Source organism: Oxyura jamaicensis, chromosome 17 (genome assembly GCF_011077185.1).
Source record: "Oxyura jamaicensis isolate SHBP4307 breed ruddy duck chromosome 17, BPBGC_Ojam_1.0, whole genome shotgun sequence".
Lineage (NCBI taxonomy): Eukaryota > Metazoa > Chordata > Aves > Anseriformes > Anatidae > Oxyura > Oxyura jamaicensis.
The window spans coordinates 5,069,469-5,088,286 of NC_048909.1; the positions used below are offsets into that span (position 1 = coordinate 5,069,469).

Below are 18,818 nucleotides of genomic sequence, written 5' to 3' on the forward strand. Positions count from 1 at the left end.
TGTCAGCAGGAGTGAGTGGGGGGCAGCCACAGCAGAGACGTGCCCCATGTCCCACTCATGGCAGGGCTGCTGGCAGGACGCAGCGGGGCCGTGGGCTGGGTGATGGAGGGGCCTGGTGGGTGCCTGCAGGAGGGACGTTGGCCATGCGGTGGGGCCTTCTCCTGCCCCTGCAATGTGGAGGATGTCCTCACCGTCCCCGGCAGCCAGGCAGGGAGCGGCAGGAGGTTTGTTTTTTCTGGCAGCTTGCTTGTGATGAACGGCCTTCTGGCAAAATTATTAACTGATTATTATTTATGAGGACAGTGCTGCAAAGAAACAGCGAGCTGCTCCTCCCCAGCAGAGACAGGCACCTCTCTGAGGCACCTAGAGGATCAGGATCGGCGTGCTGCTGCCCTCATTAGCACATATGAAAACCGCTTTGGCTCACATTCTCAACTCAGTCATATTGTTCAACACTCAACTTGTGGCTCAAAAGGTCTGTAAAGCTTCCATCTGGTTAAAAAACAAAAGTGGAGGGGAGGAAAGGGGTTACTGTTGTTGTCTAGTCTGCGGGTGGCTTGCTATCACACGGAGCTGGCGTGTAACCACTGCTACAAGGAGCCACAGGCGGCGTGCCCACATCTCGGGGTGCGCGTGGCACGGCCAAGAGCCAGGGCTCAGCCCCAGCAGCTGTTTCAGGGGTCAGAGCTGGTGCCTGCACCACGCTGTGCTGCTCAGCAGCTCTGGGGAGCACCTGGGGCCCTTTACACTTGTAAGCTGCTCTGATGGCCTGGAAAGGAAGCGTTAGAGATGTGCAACGAGCTAATTACAAATGATCTGATGGGTTGTTCACAGCGTGGCTGAGCGGTTCTTGTGGGGACAGCAGCGCTGTGCTCCATGCAGGTCTGTGCAGGGGGTGCGAGTGGCCATGCCCGGTGCGACAGAAGGTGCAGCGACACCTGAGAGAAAAATAAAAAGGGTGTTTCAGGAGCCAGGAGGGAGAGCAGATGGCACTGGGAATGACACAGGTGCCCCGAGTCACAAAGCTGTGTGCTCTGATGTGGGATGAATTGCCACCAGCTGGGGGAAGCTGGAGGTGGGCTTTAGCACTTGTTCTTGAGTGCTGTGGGGGTGAGATGTGTCCCTGTGAGGTACTGTGGGGGGCTCAGTTCCTTCTGTTGGCTCCTTGGGATTGCTGGCATGAGAGCGGGTGCGTGTTTGGCTGTGGGCAGGTAAGATGAGACTGGGTGATGTGTCCTGGTGGCCCAGGGCACAGTCCTGCATGTCAGGATGATCAGGGGCTGGAGGTTTTCCTATGCAGTTTCAGGAGGCTTGTTCCTCTATGTCCTTATCACTGTTTCCTAGCTCCAAGGCTAGGTGGCACTCGGGGACTGGTGCCACTTAGTGTAGCAATGGCTTGTTTGTTATCTTCACCGCTCTGTGACCTGGGTTTCACCAACACGCCAAATTTCCCATTTTGTTATAACTATAAAAATCCTTGCAGTTGAATAAGCTGTTGGGCACCAAACTGATACTGGGTTGGCGGTGAAGACGTGAGCTTGAGGCGTTCCCAAGCTTCTTTTCCCTAACTCCCTGTCCTTGCTGGCATCTCAGCTGTGCTGCTACTGGTGGCTGCAGGGTTCCCCCATGATGTAGCCTGGGCAGTGCTTTTCCATGCGTTATTTCAAATCCTTGTGGCCCTTGGTCTGCTTGGTGGGAGGGGAGGATGGAGGAGATAGCCAGATGGAGTGTGAAACTCTGGCCTAAACATGTGCCTGACTGATTGGGGTGTCTTGTTTGGTTGATTAATGGGCAGAACTCAGGAGGAAAAAAAAAAAAAAAGCCCCCTGTGAGCCCCTGCTGGGAGCTTGGTGCTGTCCATGTGAGAGAGGAGCTCTCCATGGATAGCTGCCTGTGCCATTCAGTTTGTCACCACAGCATCGTGCACATCAGCACTGTGACCTCCCCTCCTGTGTGAGCAGAGAGGGCAGTGCCCAAGCTGGGGAGCAAGAAGTGACCTGAGGGCCAGAGCAGAGTCCCCAGCAGTGACAGAGGAGATGCTGCTTAGGGACATCAGCATAGGTCACCGATCTTCTTGCCAGATGAGGCACGTACTGGTCTTCTGTGTGTGTTTTTGCCCTGTGCTCTGGAGATGGCAGCAGAGCACTCCTGGCTCCTGTAGCATCTCAGGCTTCTAAATACGCTTCTCACTTTGAGACCAGCTTAAAGAAAAGTTGGAGCACTGGTGGCTTTTTGAAGTGCTTGTGATGTGCTGGTAAAAAGACAGATTAGCTCTTAGGAGTGAGCCTTTCAGCAAAAGTGTGTTGCCATTGATTTTACTGGAACCGTCGTTTCTCTGAAATTCCAAGCCTATTAGCAGATTTCAGGGTAGGAAGCAGCTCTTAAATCATCTGGTCTTACCTCCCATACAACCCAGTCCTTGCAGATCTGTCCTTTGGGCTCTGCTGAGCTGGTGCTTGATAAATGAAGAGAAACCTGCTCCAACCTAGAGGCTGTGTAGTCTGGGGGAAATTGATTAGTTACCTGGCCATTTCCCTCATAGGTTCTGTTTGTTTGTCAAACGTCTCTCACTAAATCGTGACTGTAACTGAATTTGTAGGCTTTGTGGCTTCGTTCTGTTTGGTTTTTAACCTCGTGTTTCTTGGTTGGCTTGGTGGGAGCTCACAGCAAATGCTTGACACTGAATTAAAGACGTCTTCGGTCCAACCCCATGTGGCAGCTCTTGAGATTGTGCTGCAGTGTACAGAAGCAGCTGTGTGGCCTGGCCCACTGCTGGGGGAAAGCACCCTGGGGAAGCACCTATAAACTGGAGGTGATGCGCTTGATCCAGCGTGCTCGCTGCAGTGGTGCATCACCTAGGAGGTGAGGAGCTTGGCTCCAAAGGCATGAGATATGTCAGTGCCCATCGGCCCTCTAGGGATGTGTTTAACTCCCCTCTGTAAGGGCTATGGCTCAAACTACCTGCCTGAATAACAGCTTGAGTGGTCCCTGACAGCTGCTGCTCTTATCAAGCTCCCACCAGTAAGTATGTACTGCTGAGCGAGGAGAACAAGATTTCTAGTTAAAAAAACAAACTTTAGTTTTAAACCGGGGTCAGCCCAATAAAAGGTGAAGAGCCTTTGTAACTGGAAAGGGTAAAAGTGAGAACAAGCAACCTTTCTCTGTGGTACAGCTTTCATTTTTGGTTTGAAAGGACCTAGTGTTTCATAGGGCTTATTTGGGGAAGGACAAGGATAACTATTTGCTTCGGTTCTTGGCTAAAGCATAGGCTGTTTTGATGTTTTCTTAAAAACAAACTTTTAAATAGCTTTTTGGCTTGATTTGTTATTGGAAATCCAATCGCCTTACACATGTTTTTTTTTTTTTTTTTTAATTGTTTTGATGAAAACCAGCATTGGGGATGTTGTTTCGTGCCGCAGAGCGGGTGCAGCTCAGCACAGCAGGCCTCAGCTGCTGATCTGCACGCAGCATCAAAGCCGTGCAGGGAGGTAAGAGAAGAACAAATCCTTGTCAGTAGGTCTGAACGCATGATGTAGAGATCTGCGCTTCCTGGGGGGTTGCAGGAAATGCAGCAGCATCCAACGATATTCAACAATGTCTCACTTGAGCTGCGCCACAAGAGGGCAACCCGAGGCCACGAATGCTCTGCTCCAGCCCAGGAGATGCTGGTAGGAGCTCTGGGGAAGGGTGACATGCTGGAAAATCATAAAATTGTTAAGGTTAGAAAAGACCTCCAAGATCAGCTGGTGCAACCATCCCCCTACCACCAATGTCAACCACTAACCCATGTCCCTCAGTACCAAGTCCAACCTTTCCTTGAACACCCCCAGGGACGGTGACTCCACCACCTCCCTGGGCAGCCTGTCCCAATGCCTGACTGCTCTTTCTGAGAAGAAATGTCTCCTCATTTCCAACCTAAAAATGCAGCCACTGCCTCCCAGGTGCAGAGCAGGACCTGCTGCTGGTGATGTGTTTTGTGGGTGTCCATGCAGCAGTGCCCATCCCAGGTGGTTTTCTCAGTGGGAGCAGTTTGGCGTTGGCTCCATTTGCTCTGGCCGCTTTCCCATCGAATGGATCAGCGCAGAGGCTGCTGCTGTCAGCCCGGGGTTAGTGTGCTGTACTATGGCCCCGTGCTGTTAATTAATATCTGTCAACACCAAAAGCAGTAAAATGGCTGAAACTGAAGGCATGAGGCAAGTTTCCTAGCCAAACTTGTCAGAATGACATTGCTGCACGTCTTGGAGCAGCAACAGGCTGGAGGTCAGCTGCGTGACCCTGTCCCCTGCAGAACGGCCACAATGCCTCTGGTCTATGCATGGTGAGAAGAAAGCAGTGAGAGGGGGTCATGGCCTGGATCCCACTGCAGGAAAGGGAGTTGCAATCAGATACTTGGTAAAAGCCCTTTCTGAGAAGGGTGGTCAAACGCTGGAGCCAGGCATGGGGACGTGGTGGAGCTTCCTGGGCTGCTCGAGGCCATGGAGAGCCAAATGCTGTACCCTGCATCCTCTTCCTGCCCTAGAGGGCAGGGATGCTGCATGACTGCAGCAGCAAGTCAAGCTGGAATTGGGAGTGAAGACATAATTCTCAGCTCACCACCAGCAGTGCCAGGGGAAATGATCCCATGGAAGCAGACAATGGTTTAAAACCCTCCTGACATAGGAAGTGTCACTCTGGAAATGGGTGGAGTGAGCAAAAAGAGCCTTAGAACTGGTTTTAAATGGCTGGATTTTCAGAGAGGGAGCTGGAAAAAAAGCACTTAGCATGAGGAAGGGGCTTTCTGGGGCTGGCTGCCCCCAGCCCTGGGTCATCCTGGGCCGAGTAGCCCTGGCTCAGAATGAGGGCTCATTTAAATTGTGGCAGAAGCACAATTAAAACCTAGACACTCTCAATTTAGAAGTACATAACGGCAGGAAAAACAAGCCGCGATGAGTTAAAAGAATTGACTTAGGCCAGCGAAGGCCAGTCCTGAAATAGATCTCGAACAGGGCTTGTTGAAAATGCTTCCATCAGAACAGTTTCCTGATGGAGAATTTGGCATTTCTACTCAAAGAAATCTTTCAAGAAAAGCATCTGCTTCTGTGGAAAATTTCATCTTTTCAGGCTGGAAAAACGGAACATGTGAAAACCAAAATCTTTCAGTCCAGGGAAGCGTCGTGCCAGTTTTCAGGCAGGCTCCACCTCTGCAGTGAGCTCTGCTTCTGGTTCCTGTGGTCCCACTCTCGTCCATACAGGAGGGAAAACCCCCAGATTAACAAACCCTCATCCCCTGTGCTGTTGGTAACTGTTGTGCACACAGTTAAAGTCCCCCACCAGCAGGGATGGCTGCAAGGTCAGCTTCTGGAGCCCTGTGTGCTGCAGTTCCCCAGGGAACTGAACTCTCTCCATCGCATCTGTGCCCTGTCCCTCCTGACGTGGGCTGCTGGAAAACTCGTCGCCATCCCATGCTGGTGTTTTGTGTGTCCCGGGAGGTGCCTGTCAGTGGGCTGCCAGGAAGGAAAATTCATTTTTACCAGCTTTATTTTATTTTGTGGAACATGTTTCATCATCCAGGTGCTTGTGCATCTCCTTGCTCCTGGTGGGAATCTGTGTCGGATGGAGATGTTGTCCACCAAGGTCCACATGGCAGGGTCAGAGTTAGCCTTGGAACCTGTGTGTGTCGCTTCGGGATGCGTTGCCCTATAAAACAAGCGTTGTTGAGTTGGTCTAGACTTTACTGTGCCTTCCTTTACCAGCAGCGAGAACTTATCCTTCAAAAACATTCAAGGAAATGGGGAGGTGCAGGAGGGAGAGGTGGTACTGGGTGAGACCCATGGTTAGGTGCTGAGGAGGGCTCAGAAGAAGTCTGTTATGGATAAATACCTCTTCCAGGTCTAGTGCACAGGATAAATAAAATGGAAGGAGGTCAGTGTGCTCATCTGAGGTGGAAACAGACTATCTATATGTGCTTTAAACTTTAAAATCTCCGAATTGTGCCAGCTGCTTTGTAGCAGGAGGGAAGGTGTCGAGCTCCAGCAGTGCACCAACGTCTGCAGTGCCTGGCAGATCCTGGAGTTCCCAAGTTGTCTTCTGCTGGTGTGTTGGGCTGGAATAACCACAGGACAGGGGTGTTTTGGGTTTTGAGGGTGCTTCTGCATTCAGTTAGAGCCAAGAAGACGAAGGAGTTTTAAGTTTTGATGCCCAGGACACAGCTGGAGTGTCAGCAGAGGTTTGAGTAGGGTGGGGCTGGTTTGCTTCTGCAGCATTCTTCTCTCCGTCTGCACAAAGACCAAACCCTGGGATAGGGAGGCACACCTAGCCCTAGGTCTGAAGGAGACCTTCAGGGGAGTTCTGAGCTCTCCTTCCAGTTCTTGCTCACTTCTACTGTGACATTTTTTCCCCCTGCCATCTTTGATGTGGGTAGATGATCCTCACCTGATGGTGCAAGGATGTCATGCTCACCTAAAACTACGCGGTGTTTTAAGGTCATTGGGCAGAAGGACTTGCAAAAATGCTGGGGAAAAAAAAAAGTCAGATTATTTATAACGTAGAACAGCTGAAGCTGCAATGTTGCTACAGAAGTGCTTGTATCTGGTTTTAAGCCTTGCCTTCAACAGAGAAGGCCAGGAAAACTCCGGGGCACTCACAGAACCAGATACTTACATTCACACTGAGGTGCCCGGACCTGAAAATTGAGGGGGAAAATGTCCTGAATCCTTTGTGCTCCGAAACCACGTCTGCACTGGGCTGACAAAGGCTGTCTGCAATCAGTAGAGGGAGTGCCTTGTGTCTGACTCCTGACAGCGAGAGAACTGCTTTAATTCCTAGCAGCCCTGTGCATGCAGAAAACTTCACAGAAAGGGGTTTTTGTGTGTGTCTTTGCCTGGGCATTGTCATGAGATGGGTTTGCTGCTGGCATGAGTGAGGGGCTGAGCTGAAAACCCGCCCGGACCCTGGGACAAATGTGTTTTCCCCACGTGAACTTTATGAAAGAACTTCTCAGTCCATTTAAGAAAACAAAAAAGTGTTAGGAGCAGAGGCTTGGCCAAAGCTTGGGGTCCTGGTGTGGAGACTGGAGGGAACAGAAAAGCCTCAGTGGAGAGCACTTCTAAAAAAAACAACCCCGTACAGGCCAGGCTTGTGCTTCAGTACTAGCGCAGGGCCTATTTACCAACCTTCCCCTGCAGGAGAGATGTGTTAAAGAGAAAATAGGAAAGAGCCCTGTGCCTGGAGCAGCAGTGATGGGGAGCCCCAAATACCACTGCCCTCCGTCCCCTGGGATGCTCCATGCTCCTGGCAGGGGACGAGGTCTCACGCTGGTCTCAGGAGTCTTTTATTTTATTTTTTTTTCCCCCACATCTGGGCCTGGATCTATATTATGACAAAGCCGCTCAATCAATTGCACTTGTGTGCCAAATCTCACCGCTGCTCTCAGGAGTAAGTGTGCTATTGGCAAAAAACACCTCGTCTCTTCCAGATGGCCAAGGCATCCTCCAGCGCTGGGGAACTATCGAGTCTTCCTGCGCTGCCAGGATTTTTGAAAGATGTAACTGAGACAGAACATACTGGTTTAATCAGCTGGTGGTATCTCAGTTGACTTTATTTGCATCTGCTTCCCGCACCGACCCCACCGAGCAAGGCAGACCTGAGGTCAGGCTCTGTTGGACCAGGGCTGCACGAGCTTGGATGAGCTCCCTTGGACAGCCGGCGGTGCACAAAGGGCTGATGAGAAAGGGATTCAGCTCGGTGTGTTGGCATTTGTGTGTGGTGCTTGTATTAAAAGTCCTTGCTGTCAAGCCAGCCATCACTTATAATTAGCTTTTACTTCTTCTGCGTGCCTCCTGGCAACAGCGGCCCTTCCCAGGCTGCCTGTGGGTGCAGGCTGTGGGAAGGCTGCTCCGGGCGTGCGAACAAATGGTCAGAAATGGCTCAGGAAGGGGAATGTGGCCCCTTTATTGCCTTCTCCAGCTTTGCCAGGGCGTATCAGCAGGAGCATCCCACCCGCAGACTCGCCGGGGAGCACTGCTGGGGGGAGGCCAGGTGCCTTTGGGTGTGCTGGGGGAGTGCAAGGGCTTTGGGGTGGGCTAGTCTGTAATCACGTTAAGATGGGTCATTTTGGGGGAGGGCAGAGGGAGGTTGGGTTTTGTTAAGGTCCTGCATGGCTGTGCTGGCCAAGGAGCAGCAGGAGGAGATGACCTGGTGAGGAACGAATGGGGCCTCGCAGGCAGGAGCAAGTGGTGAGTCCTTGAAGCAAGCAAGCCAGCGAAACGTTGGTGGCGTGAGCCTGGCAAATATCCAATTTCTGGGTGTTTTCTTTGGTGCACTAGGTCTATATGCCAGCAAAGCCTTGCTGCCCTGGGCTCCAGCCCAGCCAAATGGTGTTGGGGGAATATCACGCTGCTGTCATGTGCAGAGGTCCCATTGATGCCCTGTTCACCCCCAGCAGCTTGGTCACCTCCTGCCGTTTGCCCATCGGTCATGGAAACGGTCCCAGGGCATCTGCCACGTGGGGAGTCTGGTCCCTCAGCTGCTAGGAGGTCTGCCCACACAGGAACACGGATTCTTGTGCTAATTGAAACTTTGAAGTCCAGGAAATAAGATTTTCTTTGGAGCGGAGAGAGGCTGGTCTCGCTGGCTCCAGGGAGGAGCGCTCAGCATAGTGCTTTGTCTGCCTGGGGCATCGTTGTGCATCGCAGCTGAAGGGACAGCAGCAAAATGCATGGAGAACAGGTGAGATCAGAGCATATTTATAGTAGTGATAACGCACGTGGCAGGCAGCTTGGAAGAACCTCTTGCTGCTCTGATCTCTGCTCTGTGGACTGATCCCTTTGGCAGCCAGGCATAAAACTGCCTGACAGAGGTGGCTTGAGCAGGCTGGTGTTGCTGACATGCACAGTGAAACGGCACCTGGGCTGGCGACGGGTTTTCTATTCCGAGGGGATGCCCAAAGTTTTGGGAAATCCTAAAATACAACTTGACAGGTTCTGAATCGCTGTGAAGGACCTTTTTTATTTTTCTGAATTGCCCTGAATACTGTAGCACCAAAAGCTGCAGACGCTTGAAAGTCAGACCGAGACTTCCTTGAAATAATCCCCCCAAGCATTTGAGATGTCACTGTTGTCTAGGCTGTGTGTCCTAGACATTACTAGTTCCATCTGATTGCATTTTTATGTTTGCAAATAGAATAATCTAATGACCTAATTTCTGAAGGAAGACTGTTATTTATTAACCATGATGTAAATTCTACCAGCATCAGAATAAAGAACATCAGGCTTTTGAATTTGTTATTTTTAAAGATCCAAATCTCAGGGGCAATTAATCATTTTTCTGACATATTGAATTCAGTCATGTGTTATAGAAACAAAACTTCATATGGGCAGTTTATGATGCAACATTAACTTGTCAGCAAGAAGGACAATTCATGACTGTCTACGACTAGCAAGTGGCAGGCGTTTGGACAACTGTCCTGTAGTTTTGCAAGCATCAGCAAATTTTATTGGCAAGGTCTATGTAGGCAGAGTATAATATACGCTTTTCTCATATATATTATTAAGAAAGAAAAAAACAACAAAAAATATAATCCACTGCCAGGAGTTTCCACTTATTTTCCATAACGAGAGCTGGAGGGTCTGTAAAATCTGGCCTCATAAAGAAATTGCATCGGATGAATTTTTCCTTTAGAAGGAAGATGGAAGAAATCTGGGTTTGCTCAGATGCACGAGTCTTCCTAAATCGTAGTTCACCAGCTGTGTTACTGTCACGCAGAGGGCTCTGGCTTAGACGGGGGCTGGAGGGATGGAGCGGGTGTCTGTCACCGTGCCCACTGGGCTGCAATGGGGGTTTGGGCAAACGGAGCACAGCAGCCCCGGGAACAAAGCTGCGAACTGCAGGGTTTGGGAGAAGTCATGGCCTTGCCGCACCAGCAGCCTGGCTGCTTTCAGGGTCTTTGAGATATCGCAGGAAGGAGCCGCAGAAGCCTTGCGGGAGGAGAGGGGTACATTTCGCTGTTGTTTATGGTGGGAAGGGTCCTTGAAAGTGCACGGAAGTGGCTTTGCTTTGATGCAGTGGAGAAGAGAAAAGCAGAAGATAAATGCGGGAGAAGGAACTGCATGGTGAAAAAGCAAAGGGATTAAGAAGAGATCTCCATAGCACTGTTCTGGGCTGATATGCACTGGGGCGAGACTGTCTGCTGAGGCCAGAGGCTGGGCTGCTGCATGAGCTGGGCTGTGAGCGGACTGGGGACCTGAAGTGGGATTTCAGCAGGCTGGGGGAATGCAAGGTGCCGTGGTCTCGGAGCAGTGAAGCCCATGCAGTTATTGTGCTGGGGTCTAGGTGGGGAGCAGGGCGCGAGTTGCAGCCATGGTGTGGCTGGTTGGCAGGAGGGCTGGGAGGTGGGGGTCACAGCGATCAAGGATGTGTGGGGGAGGCTTCCTGGGCACAGGAGGGAGAGAGATGAAGGAGCATTTTAACTGTAATTAGGCTGGGTTCAGGGAGGTGCCCACACCGCAGGACATAAGTGGGAAATCAGTGGCACTGGAGTAGCCTAAAGCCTCTTGATGTGTTCCACAAGGCAAGAGGGTACTGAGGCTAAATGCTGGTGGAGGTGGTTATGAACGGATTGTCTGTTCACAAGAGGTTTGCACTGAGCCTTATTGCAGGAGTGAGATGATGGCCTGGAGGAAAGTGTGGGAGTAGTGCTGGCCTGCGCCCAGGTGCGTGCGGACCCGGCCGAAAACGCCCAGCCCTGCAGAGCTGGCTGCGTGCAGCATGGGGATTGCTGTGTGGTGGAGAAAGCAGCGCTGGAGGAGCCTGTTAGCAGGCACCTGGCTTTAAAGAACACACCTGGAGGAGAAACTAAATGCAGGGATGACAGGAGGCTACACAGTGCACGTGCAGCCTCATGTTCATGGCACGGCCTTGTGGTGTTTCTCCAGGACTCCAGAGGCTCCACCTTCATGGCCCAAGCGGCATGAGGAAGATGTGTGCAGAGAGGCTGTTTCCGTGTGAATGGCTGCAGATCGAGTGGGATACGTGGGCTGTACATATGGCATGTCCTGGCTGCTCCTCCCTGGCCGCAGATCACACCCTTTTCCCAGCAAAGGGGGGCTGGCCTCCTTCTTCCCATTGGGAGCAGCGAGATGGAGACTGTGTGGGATTAGGCCGGTTAAAAGGGGCTTCTATAGCAGCAACTTCTGATGGAAAGCCTAAGCTACATACCAGTTGGGATGGGAACACGTGGCCTTCAGTATCGTCGCGTACCTCCCAGAACACTCTTTTTTTTTTTGTCGTTTGCCTCAGATCAGTTGATTGCTGTAATACGTTAAAGACTTGGTTGTGAAGGACATAAATGCAAATTATCCCAATGCAAAGGAAACATCAGGGGTATCATAAGAGATGAGCCCAGCTGAACTGGGAGCTGCTCAGTGCCCCAAGACTCAAAAAGGAAGTACACAAAAAGTGGAAACTAGATGAAATGAATAGGTGCACCTTCAAAAAAAACAGTAGCAGGCCAAAACCATGGTGAGTGAGACCAAGCTTTCCCCTGCCTCCTGCAGAGGGAAACTAATGGTAAAAATTGCCAAGAGCACTTCACAACCTCAGCATGTCTGTCGTACTGCATGCTTGCAGTTTGCTATTTCTGTTAATGCTCTACGGGCACTACTGGTGTGGGCTCACGATAGAGATCCTTAAATAATTGGCTGGGATGAAATGAATCCTGAAGTTCCCAGAATAGTGCCAAAGATTTTTGAGCACCAGTTTGTTCTTGGCTCCTTTCAAGGGCTCCTGAGAATGGCTGAGGTTACACAAAACTGAAAGGGCAAACCTAGTACTTGGCTCTGAATAATGGGGGAAGAAAATAGGAACTGCAGGGCAGTAACTTATCTCTGGCTTCTGGGCTAAAGGAGCAGCTTGTGGCTGCCTAGGGAATAACAAGGGCTTGTCAAAACCACAGCATGTTAAAGCAAGCAAGTCCGCTTCAGTAATGTGGGGAAGGGGGCCCGTGGGCAGGTAGGAGCAGTGGATGGCCTTGTAGATAAGGTTTCTGATGTCTTGTTACTTGATGTTGTAGCCAGAAAAATGTGGTGTAGGTTGCAGCATGACATGGTTATGTATCAGTAGTTTGGTTTTCCAAATTATTGATTTGGAGAACATTGCCGAGTTGGAGACTTGAAGAACTTCCCGAATTCCAAGGAGGTCAGAAATAGTTCAGAGGTGTTTTGTCCTGGTGCTTGGATGACTTTAATCTGCCTTAATGAACTGGATGATAGGGTAGGACAGAGTCATATAAGAGTTGCAGGTAACAGCAAGGTGGGAGGGTTTCAAGTATGCTGGAAGATGAACTTCAACTTGATGTTGAGGGAACCCCTCCTAGATTAAAACCAAATCTTGTGTGATTCCCTAAAAACACAGGTGAATACATATAGGAGCAGTCCACTGCATGATTGCAGGAACGAAAAGCCCTGCCAGATCCTGCTCCTGCAGATGACTGTCCCAGCCTTGTTCTGAAGGAAAATGAGGCTTTGCTGGCTTTGCCAGGAGGTCCCCAGAAACCCCTAAGCAATAGGAGGGGCAATAAAAGTGAAGGTACTGCATTCAAAGTTAAGGAGAGTTTATGTGAGATCCCAAGATGAGCAGGGGTTTCAATTGTTGTGCAGTTGGTTGGGACGTTAGGACAGGAGCTGCCATAATCTGGCAGCCAGCGCTTGCTCTGCTTCTGCTCACCACGGTGCCTGGCCAGGGAAGTGACAGGGGTGTCTTCAGCTGCTCCTCCTCTAGCAGGCTGCTGGCAAGGGCTAAGATGTAATTCCCTGCACCTGCTGCTTGGGAACCTCTCCAGATCTTTCCAGGTTGTGACGAAGTGGCTATGCACTGCTCCTTTCCAAGAGAACGACGTGATCGATGTGTATCTGCTGAGACAAGTCGGTCTGTGCAATGTCAGTGGCTTGTGGAGTTAACAGCCCGTCCTGTAGTGTTGGCTTCCTACAAGTGTAAATCTAGATATTGCTATGATAGTTGGGAAATGGAATTTCAGTTTGAGCTTGCCTTTGCTCAGTTCCAATAAATGGCTATGGGTTGAAATGTTTCTTCTGGTTGGGAAGAGGCTTTTTGCATCTTTTCCTGAGCGAGCTGGCTTTCAGGTGAGCACCACAAGGAAATATCCATGTTTCAGTTGCACCTCTGAGCATTTCCAAATATACCCCTGTAGTCTCAGAGACAAGCAAGGGTGTTGAATGCAAAGTGATGGATTTCTCAGCACAGTAAGAATTCTTTCCCCCAGTGACTTTTTCTTTTCGAGTTAGGGTCTTGTCTATAACCAACGGTTCTGGTAGAGCTCAGGACAGAGGCTTGCTGGTGGCTTGCCTGTCTTCTCACAAGATATTACTGTTTATTTTCACATCTATTTAACAGCATGAGGAGAGATGCCATCCTGGCACCGCAGTTTTGTCAAAGGCCTGCTTGCATCCCGCTTCATGATGATGCAGGTTCTCATGATGTTCCTGCACGCATCTAGGGATGCTTGAGCTTTCTTCAGAAGGCTGCAGCTCCAGGAGCCTTGTGCCTTTACCTGAGATAGTGCGGGCTGGCTGCTTCTCAAGAGCTGGCTGCAAAACATAAATGTTGTGCTGTGCTTACTAAGATATTGTGTGCAAAGTCTAGTGCCCTATGCATCTGCTGAAGTGTCTCTTCGCAGTGTCAAACACTAAGCAAACTCCTCAAGTCCCCACCAAGCCTTGCTTTGCAGAGCTGGGGCAAACGAGGTAAGCGCAGGTTTTTATTTTAATACAAATGAACTGTTTCAGCCTTGGGAGCTCTCCAAGCAGATGCCAGCTACGTGGAGACAGAGGAGCTTGCTTGTTCCTGTGCGTCTCTTGTGCCCTGGGCCTCAAATTCCACTGTGCTGATGGCACAGCCAGAGATGCCCTTGCTGGTTTCCAGCCAAGGTAGCGATGTGTCTTCCTGCCTCTGTATTTATCGTACCTGCACATCTCCCCCAGCTCCTCCACCGCCCATCCCAGAGTGCACAAACACAGGCCCTGTCACCTCTGCTCTGCGAAGCCTTATTTTTCATCATCGAAGTCACACCGAAGGGAGGGAGTTTGCACTGAAAAGCCTGTGCTTCTTGTTGCTCCTGGTTTGCAGCCAGAAGGCCTCAACAAGCCACCTCGCTGCATGCCAGCCGGCCAACAGAACACCTCCTGTCAGCCCACTTGCTCCGACAGGCGGTATTAGCCCAACAAATTCCACAGACTTGCCCATAAAACAGAGTTAAACGAGATGCCCAGAGGTGTATGGACCCGTAAGGTTTTGCTGACTGCGCAGCAGAGCCTGATGGCTTGTCCAAAAGCTTCCTGCTGTCTCCTGTCTGTACCTTAGCACGTCACAGCTCCCTGCAGGAGGCTGGCTGGCTGTCCTGGATGGGGTCGGGGGCTCTCAATTGCTCCCTTTCCATGCTTGCCAGTCCCTTGATGGAGACTGCCTCAGCTTGAGCAGGAGGACCTCCATCTCAGGGAGCTGGCCTTTGCTTATTAAAACCAATTTCCTTCAAGTTCACCTTTCCAGAGCTTCTGGATTCAGAAATATTGAATCCACATCAGAAGAAAATGTGTTTAATGGTGACATTTGCTTCAAGTTCCAGCTGTTCCTCTGCACGTGGGTGCTTTCCTGGGGGCTGTCATGTCCTCAACCTGTCTTTTTGATTTTTTATTTTTTTTTTTTTGTCTCCGGTGGATGGTGTTGCAGCGTTCCTCAGCTGCAGCATGCGAATCCGACAAAATCCCTTGATCCCCCTGTCTAGTTTCAGACTTGTTTATGGAACAGAGTCTGTGTAGGTATTAGTGGCTGGGTTAGCAGTGGAGGAGCAGAGATGTGTTGCAGCATCAGGCTGGATTCTCAGTGGTACTTGGCATAGGTCAAAAAAAAAAAGTGTCCTGAGGATTGCTCAGAGGATGTTCCAGCCCTGGCTGCTCTGGAGGCAGAGTGTGGCTGAGCTGGGTAGCCTTAAATATGAAAGGCAAGTCTGAGCTGTGATTTCTTGGCCAGTTATCCACCTTGACTTGGCTGTGAGACCTGATGGCACAGCCGCGCGTTCGGTAAGCTGGCGTCTGTCATCTGGCAGGGCAGTGCTGCAGGTTTCCTCCAGTCTTGTGCTCCGTCCCCTCTGTTTATGTGAAGCCAGTGGGGAAATGCAGTGTTAACTGATACATTGATGGTTATCAGAGCTGTTTTGCTTTTATTTAATCCAGACTTTTCAGCCTCCCTCTGTCTGATGGAACAACGTGTGACCGAGCACAGCTAGTGCCTTGTAGGAGCGATGACATGCTTGGGAACAAGTGACTTTCTGCATCGTCTGCCACGGGCTGTTGACACAGTATCGCTGCTGTACCCTGCTGATGGATCCCATGCTTTTCCCTCCAGACTGTGGCATGGCTCTGTGTTATGTTCAGATCTGCCAGTAAAATTACTGGGAGGCAAGCTAATGCAGCAGGAGGGGAGACCTCTGATGGGCTGGTACGGTATATCCCAAACTTGCCCTGCCACATGGGTGTGCGATGAAAGGTTGGGGACCTCTGGATGTCAGCATCTGGGGCCTGCCTGCAGGTGCTGGGATGACCTGGGACAGCTGTGCAGGTCCTCTGGCTGAGCCCCCGATGGAGCAGAGAGCTCTGAAGCACACCCCTGAGAGCAGAGAGATGCTGAGACTCTTCCTGTTCTGATGGGACTTAGCTGGAATTCCCTGTGGCTGTGGTTCTGCCTTAATTATCCCAAATCTTGATGCCATATGTTAATTTCCAAGTGCTTTGCTCAAGAGAAGAGCCCAGCATTTCCCTATAGGTTCTCACTTCATTAATGTATCATCAGCCCATAACAGAGCATTCTCTGCTGTTAAAACAGTCCCAAGACCAAGACAAAACTCCTTGTGGACGCCAGTAGGCCTGAACCAAGACCCCGAGAAGCCCACAGCTTCCTTCCTGTTGAGAAATCTGAGATCGGAGATGGTCATCTCTCTGCAACCCCCTTGTTTTCAACCCCCTTTTTTTCCTTCACCTCTTCCTTTTTTTTTTTTTTCCTTCTTCTTTAAAAGAATGATATATATTCCTTTGTATAGAGGAAAACTGTGCATGCAATTCTTTCACATGGCTCTCTCCAACCCAGCCTATTTTGGTGTTTCCAGGTCAGAAGCAGGAGGACATCACCACCCCCAGTCCATGTTAGCGAGGGCCTTGTTGGCCATAACAGAGGATGCCTAAGGCATCCTTCCACCTCTCCCACGCCAGACTTCTTCTGCACAATTCCCCTTTTCTTCCCCAAGTGAAAGAGCTGCCTGAGGGCTGTGGGGATCACCTGGCTGTGGGCATGAGCCCGGGGCTATTTTGGGCAGGGGCATGCGAGGGCTGGGTGCGCGCTGTTTGACTGGGAGATGTATCGGGGCACTGTAGCTCCTCAAGGACCTTGCCATGTTACACAGCAGCTTTGTGGCTGAGCAAAAATAAATGAGTGACTTATCCCACTGCCAAGGACCGTCAGTGGGAGGTCAGTGTTTGATATTTCCACACCCAAATAAGCAGCCCCAAGCTAGAATTACAGTACAAAATACCCATTCAGACCTCTCCAGCCTTCTGTTTTCATTGACTTCCATCCCCTGCTTGTACACACAGAGTCCCTTCCTTTCCAAAAGAAAACAGTATTGCTGATAAGGGACACTTATCTCGGCAAGTCATTACAGAACAAGCAAGCTTTTGTGTTTGCATCTGATTCCTGCCACAATGTTAACAAACTCCTCGTATGGAAGCTTTATTTTCCACTCTAAAGATGGCCCTTGGGGTAATATACGAGGTGCATTATATATCTCATAAATACTTCCCACAGATGTTTCTTCCTTCCTTAAAAAAAAAAAAAAAAGAAGAGAGGTGGTGACTTCTTCAGATTTCAGTGTTCTGTCTGTTCTGTAGAGTGCTTTTAAACAATGATCCCTGGCTCTGCTGCACATGGATATTTACCCTTCCTGTGCTCTCTGCTGGGATGTTACTGCCCTTTGATCCTCTCAAAGCATGAGCCAGTCCTGGAGTTTTCTCTCTGGTTGCAGTGGGTTCCCATTATGAACTGAAAGCTCATCCCCGGTTGCAGCAGCTCAAATTTGGTGTGCTATTTCCCTCAGCACGTGCCGGGGCACAGCATGTGCCGTGCCTAAGCATTGCCATACTGTGCTTATAGGGGATATTCATAAAAATCTGTGATGCAAAAAGGCTTTCGGATCTAACTTCAGTGCTCAGCACTTTCTGATGTAGGCCCTAACACCAAGGACTTTCAGCAGAAAGGCCTTTCAGGGCAATTGATGACCAACGTTAGCTTTCTGTAATTCTGTGCACCTCCTGTCGAGAAAGGTTGGGCTGCTCTCCAGGCACCAAGGAAGCTTCCTCTGCAACCCGGGGAAGGGGCAATAGAGAAGAACCACCAGAAATCCAGCAGCTGTGGGGCTGGATGCGGCTTCTGTTGGAGCTGAGGTGAGATGAGAGCCGTGCTCGGTGGCAGCAGTGCTCCCCGCAAACTCTCCACCAGCCACACGGTGTGAGGGCAGAATTAGTTCAGGCCGAGCGGCGAGTTGCTCGCAGCGCTGCAGTGAGGGTTGGGAGGCAGCTCTCCCAGCATGGTGTCAAGCAGCTACTCTGCATCAACCTCGTTCAGCCAAGGTCTGATGCAATTCTAATTTTCGTTATGTACGCAAAACAAATTGGAGTGGGCTACAATTATCTCTGACAAATAAACTAAAAACAAGAGCTGGTTGGAAAACGTCCCCCATCCCAATGGGAATTTTCTTTTTTTAGGCAAAATCCCAGATTGGAATATTCCAGTTCCTCAGTGTGATGCTTTGCATTATGTTCCCGCTGCTCATCGACAGGCTGCCTCACTCGCGCCCACCGCTCCCTGGCGTGCTCCTGTCGTGGTTCCCGTGTCGGGGGAGCCCCTCGCAGCAGCAGCGTGCGGGATGCTTCATGCCTGGGAACGCTGCCTGGTGAGGAGCAGAGGGACCCTGAGTAACTGATTACAGCTTCCCATGAGATATCGCGTGTTCTGGGCTTTGTTCAGAAATTTCTGATGTTCCTTTGGAAGGAAAGGTCACATAACTCTTAATGAGAATGTTTGTTCACATTAAGAAAAATTCTTACAGATTTTCTTTTCTGTTTTGTTTTCCTTTGCTTGCCACCTTTTAATTAAAACATCCCCGTTTAAAACAAACCACTCTTTAAAGCAGTTCTGTTGACATATTCAGAACTCCCCCCCATCTTAAATCCTTTTAAAATAAGGATCAAGTCTGGCCACTTCCAGACACCTGCCCAAATAAATGAGCTTGCAGTGTACTTGAGTTCAACAGTCTGGACTGCTCTCGTCAAAGGAGAATTTCTAAAGCCATCAGTGAAGTGTCCCTGGTCAAAGGAGATACGAAGAGCAACCAGCTCAGTGTAGGGTGTGTTGTACCTGCTCAGGGTCTTCTCCTTGGATCGTGCTGGTTCTAGCAGTATGGAAATGGAGGTCTTAAACTGCTGTGTCCTACACACGTGCACACCTCACAGACCGTTCCAGGTGGTGCATGTAAAGGTCTGAAAGAATTGAGTCGGTTCCTCACGTACCAGTCATTTTTCCTGTGATATATTTGAAAGCCTGAATAATTTTAAACACTTAAGTAGCCTTCAGAGGGATTACTGGCATGCCATGGCATGTAGGCTATAGCTTGCCAAGCTCTTGGTGAAAAGCTGCGTATGTTTTTGGCCTTGCCTTGGAAAAGGGAAACTGAAAATATGGTAAATGACAGAGCTGGGACCGTGTCCCAGAAGGCTGTATCT

The 18,818-nt window shown here is 50.2% G+C and overlaps 1 long non-coding RNA gene across 2 annotated transcripts; it reads left to right on the top strand.

Annotated features, from left to right (window-relative positions):
• Nucleotides 1-1,076: 1,076 nt before the first annotated feature.
• LOC118175413 lies at nucleotides 1,077-16,039 on the top strand. Of its 2 annotated transcripts, none has more exons than XR_004754963.1 (2): nucleotides 1,077-1,211; nucleotides 15,222-16,039. It is a non-coding gene; the product is annotated as an uncharacterized LOC118175413 (long non-coding RNA). The 2 variants fall into 2 exon arrangements; XR_004754964.1 differs by lacking the exon at nucleotides 1,077-1,211 and adding an exon at nucleotides 14,530-14,591.
• The last annotated feature ends 2,779 nt before the right edge of the window (nucleotides 16,040-18,818 follow it).